General features: G+C 45.8%; 1 long non-coding RNA gene across 2 annotated transcripts; it reads right to left on the bottom strand.

The window, feature by feature from the left end:
- Window positions 1–2,496: 2,496 nt before the first annotated feature.
- LOC119627118 (uncharacterized) lies at window positions 2,497–5,353 on the bottom strand. 2 transcript variants are annotated; one of them, XR_005243160.2, is made up of 4 exons: window positions 4,451–5,353; window positions 4,129–4,240; window positions 3,515–3,621; window positions 2,497–3,393 (listed from the first exon to the last, which is right to left on the bottom strand). It is a non-coding gene; the product is annotated as an uncharacterized lncRNA (long non-coding RNA). The 2 variants fall into 2 exon arrangements; XR_005243159.2 differs by having other exon boundaries at window positions 4,129–5,353.
- Window positions 5,354–9,366: the final 4,013 nt, after the last annotated feature.

Here is a 9,366-nt window from a genome sequence, read left to right on the forward strand (position 1 = left end):
CTGGGCGTGGTGTCAGGCGCCTGTAATCCCAGCTACTCCGGAGGCTGAGGCAGGAGAATCGCTAGAATCCAGAAGGCAGAGGTTGCAGTGAGCCGAAATCGCGACATTGCACTCTAGCTTGGGCAACAAGAGCAAGACTGCATCTTAAAAAAAAAAAAAAAAAAAAAAAAAAAAAAAAAAAAAAAGAAAGGCCGGGTGCAGTGGCTCACGCCTGTAATCCCAGCACTTTGGGAGGCCGAGGCGGGCAGATCACCTGAGTTCGAGACCAGCCTGACCAACATGGAGAAACCCCATCTCTACTACAAATACAAAATTAGCCGATCGTGGCGGCGCATGCCCGTAATCCCAGCTACTCGGGAGGCAGGAGAATCACTTGAACTCGGGAGGCAGAGGTTTCGGTGAACCGAGATCGCGCCGTTGCACTCCAGCCTGGGCAACAAGAGCGAAACTCCCATCTCAAAAAAAAAAAAAAAAAAAAAAAAACTGTTGGCCAGGCGCGGTGGCTCACTCCTGTAATCCCAGCACTTTGGGAGGTCGAGGTGGGCGGATCACGAGGTCAGGAGATGGAAACCATCCTGGCTAACACGGTGAAACCCCGTCCCTACTAAAAAAAAAAAACAAAAATTAGCCAGGCGTGATGGAGGGCGCCTATAATCTCAGCTACCCGGGAGGCTGAGGCAGGAGAATGGCGTGAACCCGCGAGGCGGAGGTTGCAGTGAGCCTAGACCGCGCCACTGCATTCCAGCCTGGGCGAGAGAGAGAGACTCTGTCTAAAAAAAAAAAAAAAAAAAATTACTCATAACAGCAAAACAAGGCAATTTCAACATAAATAAGGAAAAATACAGGCCAATCTCCTTTATTATTTATTATTTTTTATTTTTATTTTATTTATTTGGGCCAATCTCCTTTACGAACATAGTAAAAAGTTCTTTAAAAAAAAAAAAAAAAAAAAAGCCTGTAATCCCAGCACTTTGGGAGGCTGAGACGGGTAGATCACGAGGTCAGGAGATCGAGACCATCCTGGCTAACATGGTGAAACCCCATCTCTACTAAAAAATACAAAAAACTAGCCGGGCGAGGTGGCGGGCGCCTGTAGTCCCAGCTACTCGGGAGGCTGAGGCAGGAGAATGGCGTGAACCCGGGAGGCGGAGCTTGCAGTGAGCTGAGATCCAGCCACTGCACTCCAGCCTGGGCGACAGAGGGAGACTCCGTCTCAAAAAAAAAAAAAGGTAACACTATTACAAAGCTGGGTTTATTCCAGAAATGTAAGGTTGTTTCAATACTAGAAAATCTATTACGGTTTTCTAGAAAAAGAAATATGAGTTAGAATAGTTACAAAGGAAGAAATAAAACTGTGATTATTTCTGGATGATGTGATTTTCCATGTAGAAAAACCAAGAGAATCTATGGATAACTTATTAGAATTAGATAACTTCATAAAGTTGTTTGATGTAAGATCAATATGAGGCAGGAGAGGTAGTCAAGGAAGTGACCAAGTAATCAAGGCAGCAACAGCGGTGACTGTACAATCAACACAATAAACCTCAGCATATGCATTGTAACTGAGCTCATTCAAGCAAAGCTATCCTCAGTAGGGAATTTCCCCTGTAGACAGCATGTGCAGTTTGATTTTACCTGTCCTCAAACTGACCTGTTGCTCATTTTATTAGTAAAAAGCACACCCCTGGATATTGAAGATGCTAATGAGACATGTGACATATGAACAAGCATATACAGCTACTGAGCATCCACACCCAGAGGACCACCCAGAACATGCTTACTAGTAACACCTCTTGCCACCTCATGAATAATCATGTCAGACTTCCATAAAGGGAGTCTCGCTAGTGCCAGTCTTTGCTGTCTCATCCTTATAAGCAGCCTGCCCTGAATTCTCTCCCTCTCTCGGTGTACTGCCTGTTCTGCACCTACCTTTCAAAATATTTTTTCTTTTGCAATAAATACTCTGTGCTGCACTTCTTTTGCTGTGTGTCCCGTGTTTAAATTCTTTTAAACTAAGAACTGAGGTTTCACACAGCCATCAACAGATATACACATTTTAAAATATCATTTATAATAGCATAAAAATGAGAGTGCCTGAATATAAATGCAGTAAAACTTCTGTGCAAGATCTTTGTGGATAAAATTATTTAAAGTTTTGTACAGGTATTAAGAAGATTTAAATAGATATGAGTCAACCTTGTCCACGGTTGGGAAGACTCAGTCTCATAAAAATGTCAATCCTCCCAAGTAGATCTATAGATTCAATGCAATCCCCAACAGGGTGTGTGTGTGTGTGTGTGTGTGTGTGTGTGTGTGTGTGTGTGTGAAATTCAAAGAGCTGATTCTAAAATTTATATATATGAACAAGGATCCCAGAAAAGGAGCAATGGGCTTATACTCCCTAAATTAACTGGATCACCCAGAGCAGGCTCAGTATACTACTAGCTGGGAGACAACACCCTACGAGGTTGGGGTGCTGTGCTATAGGATGTGGTATATGGCTTAATCCAGAGGTCACTGTGTGGGGCTGTCTTCCCCATAGGCAAGAAGCACAGGTCTGGGAATCAAGAGGTACAAATGAAAGTTTCCCTTCTTACTGGTAACCCTAACGCTCCCTGGAAGGAGTTTTACTTCAAGTCACCACAACCCGCCATGACACTCGGTAGGTTGGGAGATCCTAGTGCCTAAAGGATGAGTACTTCCACCAGCGAACTGGCAGTAAAGTGGAAGATTAAACTGTGTCGATTATTCTTTTTTTTTTTTTCTTTTTGAGACAGGGTCTTGCTCTGTCACCCAGGCTGGAGTGCAGTGGCGCAATCTTGGCTCACTGCAGCCTTGACCTCCTGGTCTCAATGCAATCCTCCCACCTTACTCTCCTGAGTAACTGGGACCACAGGAACACATCACTCTGCTCAGCTAATTTTTGTATTTCTTCATAGAGATGGGGTTTCACCAAGTTGCTCAGGCTGGTCATGAACTCCTGAGCTCAAGCAGTCTGCCCACCTCGGCCTCCCAAAGCATTGGGATTACAGCTGGCCCCTGACTATTCTTGGCTTTCAAGTCATCAGTAAGCCAATAGGCAGAGGAAGTGGTTATTATATTGGACAATGATTGGTCCTAGAAGCCAGCAAACAAAGGGCATAATCAGAGTAAGTGCTGGAAGTTAGAGGAAGGGTGGCAAGTTAGGGCAGAGGTCACAGAGGGTCAGTCCGTCTTGACTAGGCTTGTCAGTCAAACTGAGGCATTACAGAGGCTCTGGGCAACATGAGGATCCTGAGAGGCTTTAATGGGAAGAGTTATCACACAGGAACTGCTGAAATATTTTCCAGAAATACCATCCTGCTCCTCTGCCAAGCTCAAGTAGAGGACTGGGAATACACTTTATTTGAGATCCTGTTGGGAGGGAGGAGCAAAAAAGAAGTCATGCCAGGCAAACTTTGGCCTGCTGGGACACACTGAGAAGTTGAGCCCTGCCCCATTCCTCTAGGCCAAATCAGTTCTCTCCCCGACCCACCTTCATGAAGAAGCTGACAAGCCAGAAGAAGAAGCGGTACGGCTGAGAGAAATGCTTCATAATCCCCATGTACACAACACCGGGCTCCACAGCATTCACAGTCATTCCTAAGAAGGTGAGACACAAGGAGAGTGCAAAGTGAAGAGAGAGGAGGATGACCGATAAAAGGGGTTAAGTGGGGCCGGGCGCGGTGGCTCAAGCCTGTAATCCCAGCACTTTGGGAGGCCGAGACGGGCGGATCACGAGGTCAGGAGAACGAGACCATCCTGGCTAACACGGTGAAACCCCGTCTCTACTAAAAATACAAAAAAAAAAAAAAAAAAAAAAAATTAGCCGGGGATAGTGGTAGGCATCTGTAGTCCCAGCTACTCGGGAGGCTGAGGCAGGAGAATGGTGCAAACCTGGAAGGCGGAGCTTGCAGTGAGCTGCACTCCAGCCTGGGCGACAGAGTGAGACTCCGTCTCAAAAAAAATAATAAAAATAAAAAATAAAAAAAAGGGGTTAAGTGTAGTTCAGCAGCATGCAAATGAGGGAAGGGTCCTTCCAAGTCTGTTTGGTAGTGTTGACCAGCGACTTGAGGGTGGTGCAGGGGACACTGGTGCTCCATAGCTTACCTTAATGGTATCCAAGCCAGTAAGGAAGAATAGGTATTGGAAGTGTTGGGTGAACTGCAGGAGGAACACGATGGATGATGCTGGTATTGAAAACACCAGCAGGAAAGAAATACTGTGGGAGATGAAAGAATGGGAACAGGTTGAAATGATGTGAATACAGGATTGAGAGAAATAGAGGGTACACAGATGATAGTTGGAGTGGAATAAAATCCTGGTTTGGGGGCACATTGGGAGTACTTTATGGCCAGGACATGTTGGAAGGAGATGCGAAAGGTTGGGAGGTGGTGCTGGGAGTGGAGTAAGGGGTGTCAGAGGCAGTTACCTGTTCCTGGAAGTCTCTGGGCAAGCTCTCCAGTGAATGAAGTCAATAGCAGTTTGCTGCAGTCATAGTTTTGGTTAAAGGTCGAAGGGCCTCCAGCCTGTCAGGTGCCCCTCATCAATGTACCCATGTGCATACTGAACAGAAGACACATTCACCCCTGGGGCTGACTCTGCCAGATGTAGGGGCCCTGGGTAGAGATGAGAGGGACCATACTCCTTCAATCCAAGTTCTAGAGTAAACTCCCATGCTCACTCCCCAACCTGCTTCTCCAGAAGATAGGAGAGCAGGGCTCTCTAAGAAGGGGCAGTGGGGCCCCTATCCAGAAATCTGGGCTAGGCATAGGAGAGCTTAATGTTAGCTGGGACCTCATTTTCATTATTAGCTGCCTTCCTAATGATCTTTTTCTTCTTTCATATTAGTGTTTAGAGTTTTGCCTTGCTTTTCTTGTACGTGCTAGTTGAAGCTAACTTAATTGATCCTCATTTATATATTTTATTTCACTGATGGCTAAGAAGGGGAAGGAGAAGCTGGAAACACTGTGAAAGTTGCTTTCATGTATTTATACATTAATTCCTTCATTTAGCCATCCCACAAATGTTCATTAGGCACCTGGAATATGGCAGACACTAAGCTAGGTGTTAAGGACATAAGGGTGCTAGGTTTTGGGGAAAAGAAATATGTGTGCAGTGATACTTGAAAAAATATTTTTAAAGAAACAAAGCTAGGGAAGGCCATCACTGGAAAACTATTGACAAGTTTAATATTAAAAAACAAAAACAAAAACAAAATTACAGTCTTAAAGTTAAATCTTAAAAAGATGTTTAAAATAGTACATAAGTGTTTTAGTCTGTTCTCACACCACTATTAAGATGCTACCTGAGACTGGGTAATTTATAAACAAAAAAGGTTTAATTGACTCACAACTCTGCATGGCTGGGGAGATCTCAGGAAACTTATAATCACGGCGGAAGACAAAGGGGAAGCAAGGCATGTCTTACATGGTTGCAGGTGAGACAGAGAGCAGGCAGGGGAAGATTGCCATTTTTAAAACCATCAGATCTTGTGAGATCTCTCTCAATATCACAAGAACAGCATGGGGGAAACTGCCCCCATGATCCAATCACTTCCCACCAGGTCCCTCCCTCCACATGTGGGGATTACAGTTGAAGATGAGATTTGGGTGGGGACACAGAGCCAAACCATATCAGTAGGTATACAAAAAAATCTGGATTGGCCGGGTGTGGTGGCTCATGCCTGTAATTCCAGCACTTTGAGAGGCCAAGGCAGGTGGATCACCTGAGGTCAGCCAGCCCAACATGGCGAAATCCCGTCTCTAGCAAAAATACAAAAAATTAGCCGGGCGTGGTGTTGGGCGCCTATAATCCCAGCTCATCGGGAGAGTGAGGCAGGAGAATCGCTTGAACCCAGGAGATGGAGGTTGCAGTGAGCCAAAATCGCATCACTGCACTCCAGCCTGGGAAACAAGAGCAAAACTCCGTCTCAAAAAAAAAAAAAAAAAAAAAAAGGCTGGATTATATAAAGTATAAAAAATAGTTGTCACATATCAGTTTACAGTATTGTTTTTAAAATGCTAAAACTATTTCAAGGCTTACACTGAAATTAAGAATCACTCAGCAGGAGGCCAGCCTGCTGCATGGGCTGCTTCCAACACCTGCGCCTTGTCTCCCCAGGAAAAAAAAATTAATACAAAATAAAATTTAAAAATTACAAATTACAAATGAAAAACTGAGCAGGTGGTATTTAGCCAAAATTTGCTGGAAAGAAAATTATTCTTAAAGAAGACAATGGACTTTAAATTTGCAGACAGTGACATAGAGACCAAAAGCACTCTCTGCTCAGTTGGAGAGACGGATCCTCACAGAGCAACATCAGTGCAGTCACAGAGATGTGTCCAAGGGGGCTAATGGAGCCCAGTAAATGGGGGTGACTGGGGGAGGTGAAGGTTGTGGAAAGATCCACAGCAGAGGTGATATCTGTGCTGCATCTTGGCAGGTGAACTAAAGTTAGCCAGGCCAACACGATGAGAAAGGATATTCCGGGTAGAAGGAACCATATGTGCAAAAACACAGCGAGAGGGTGAAAAAAAAAACAGACCATGGTCCAAGAGCTGCAGATTGCCTGGCTGGAGACTAGGAGGTGGGCTAAGGAAGGGCAAAAGGCAAGGCTCTCAGCCAGTGGAGGGGTTTTTTTTTTTTTTTTTTGAGACAGAGTTTCACTCTTGTTGCCCAAGCTGGAGTGCAATGGTGCAGTCTCAGCTCACTGAAACCTCCACCTCTCAGGTTCAAGCAATTCTCCTGCCTCAGCCTCCTGAGTAGCTGGGATTACAGGCATGCACCACCATGCCCAGCTAATTTTGTATTTTTACTAGAGATGGGGTTTCTCCATGTTGGTCAGGCTGGTCTCGAACTCCCGACCTCAGGTGATTAGCCCACCTCAGCCTCTCAAAGTGCTGGGATTACAGGCATGAGCCACCACGCCCGGCCTAGCACAGGGCCTTCTAAGTGTAGAGAAGGGGCTTAGAGTTCATCCTACAAAGGAGAGGGGTACCTTCAAAGGATTTTAAGCAAGAAAGTGTCATGATGAAAAGTGATTACTAGATGTGGCAGTGGGGATAATAGATTAGAGAAGAGGAGACAGGAAAGAAGTTTAAGAAACTGTCACTAAGCAAGATGCAGATAGTGTCATGACATGTTACAATTTGTGGAAAGGGACAAAAACAATCATACTTGCAGGTGCATAGAGTTTTGCCTTTGTTCACTTTCCAGTTGGGATTAATTTAGTTGACCACGAAACGATACGTGAGACCCTGAGTTGCCTCTCGGCGGGGAAACAGGTGGTTGATGTATAAGAAGAGAAAAATAGTTAAAAAAAAAAAAAAAACTCTCTATATCCTTTTGTACACTTTCAATTTTGTACTTTGGATATGTATTACCTGACCCCCCCACCAAAAAAAATGCTTTTCTTTTAAAGAGGCTATCACATTGCAAGGAGATGAGTAATTTTTTTTAAAAAAAACAAACAAAAATAATAAAGGGGCTATTCTACAATTTAAGAGAAAACATCCGGGAGAATGTGCCTGCCACCCACTCCCCGAACCTTTCCCCGGAGGAGCCAAACTTTCTCAATCAGAAAGGGCCTTTTCAAAGGACTTAGGCCCAAGGCAGTAATGCATCAACTGTATCACCTGTATGGCCTACACCTCTGGCCGACCCTGAGAAAATAAACTGGGTCTTCTTGCTTTCTCTGTTTCTGATGCCTAGTATCTCCCTCAAGAAGCCTTCGTTGCAAAAACTGACTCTACTGGTCTGGCTGGAACTAGGGGATGGGAGAAGGAGATCTGGGATCTCATATCCCCTTGCTGATTATATTTTGGGCTGAATGATTCTTCTACCAGCCTTCTAATACTGGCTTGTGCCAGCTGGGCCTCCCTGATGTGTAACACAAAAAGTGTGTTGGGTCACCACTCAGCAAGCAGTTGGGTGCCAAGAGGCAAGAGGTGGTCCTGGGAGATAGTCACTAGAATGCCAGGGGTACAGGGAAGAGGGGCAGCACAGAAGGTGCCCATCCTTCCTTACCTTGGAGTAGATTTGTGAGCAGAAAGGGCCCAACATAGTTAGTGACAAAGGTAAGATCCAGGCCCTCTGGGGTAAGTGTCTTGGGGAATCCTGGGAGGAAATGAAAACACTGGCATTGAGTGATAAAGGGACCACCTTGAGGGAGACAAGGTCTGGTAGGGACATATTACCTTCAGCAGAAATGCCACAGGGGCACGTACATGCAAAGATGGGGGCAATGAAGTTTAAGGCTATAACTCAATGTTGGCTTTTTAGGGGAGGGTATGGATTAGAGTGTTCTGGTGAGATTGCATACGTTAGGCTTTGAGGGTTTTAGGGTTCCTGAGCTAGAAAGGAGGCTGCAGAAAGGTGTTTGGAGAAGCAAGCCAAGGCACATACCAGCATGGTTTACCAGCAGATGTATCTCAGGATTCTCCTGTAGAAGCCTCCGGGCAAAGCTCCAAATAGAGGTCATGGAGCTAAGGTCCACCTCACCAAGCAGGAGGCCGTTACTGTTTGAGGCTGCTTGAATCTCAGCCAGGGCTTACTGTCCACATTCCCTGCTCTGACAGGTAAGGATCACTTGGGCCCCACACGGAGCTAGGTCCTGGCATACAACCTTCCTGATGCCTGTGGGAGGATAGCTTTGGCTGGGTGGTGACTACAGTGAATAAGGGACACTCTAGGGGAGGAACCAGGGTGTTGACAGTGGATCCTTCTCCCTGCCTTCCCTGTGAGAGTTGTTGTAGGCTGAGGACCACAGTGAGGATTCAGGGTGGCAGGAGCACTCACCACTGTTGGCCCCAGTCACTATGGCTGTTTTCCCAGTCAGATCTGCGGAGCAGCGCTGGAGGTCCCAGGGATGAGACTTCTGCCAGAGCTGCACACATAGTTGAAGCAGGAGGACCAGAATAAGGAAGACAGAGCCAGCGCCCCAGACTAGGATGCTGAGTGCAGCCCACAGCAACACAGCAGAAACTTCCTGGGCCTGCTGGGGAAATGCTGTAGGAGGAAGTGGGTGCAGGATAAATCTGGGCAGAGTGGAGACCAGCAACGAGGCAGGTGTGGAGCCTGAGATAAAATTTAAGGAGGCACTGACTCTTGAGTTTGTTCAATATACTGTCTGAATTTGAGAGTTCCTCCTTAACTCCAAAAGTGAAATTTGGATTTGCAGTCTAAGGTGAAGTGACCAAGCTCCAGGGACTGGGGAAGCAAGAAATCAAGTTCTTCATATCTCGAATCACTCTTTGCTTATGCAGGGCCATCTCCTTCCTCCCCTACTGAAAGGAGACTCCAAGTTCTCTCTACAGAGCCAGACCCACTGGCAGCCCTTATGTGTAC

The sequence above is a fragment of the Chlorocebus sabaeus genome, chromosome 14, assembly GCF_047675955.1.
Source record: "Chlorocebus sabaeus isolate Y175 chromosome 14, mChlSab1.0.hap1, whole genome shotgun sequence".
NCBI lineage: Eukaryota > Metazoa > Chordata > Mammalia > Primates > Cercopithecidae > Chlorocebus > Chlorocebus sabaeus.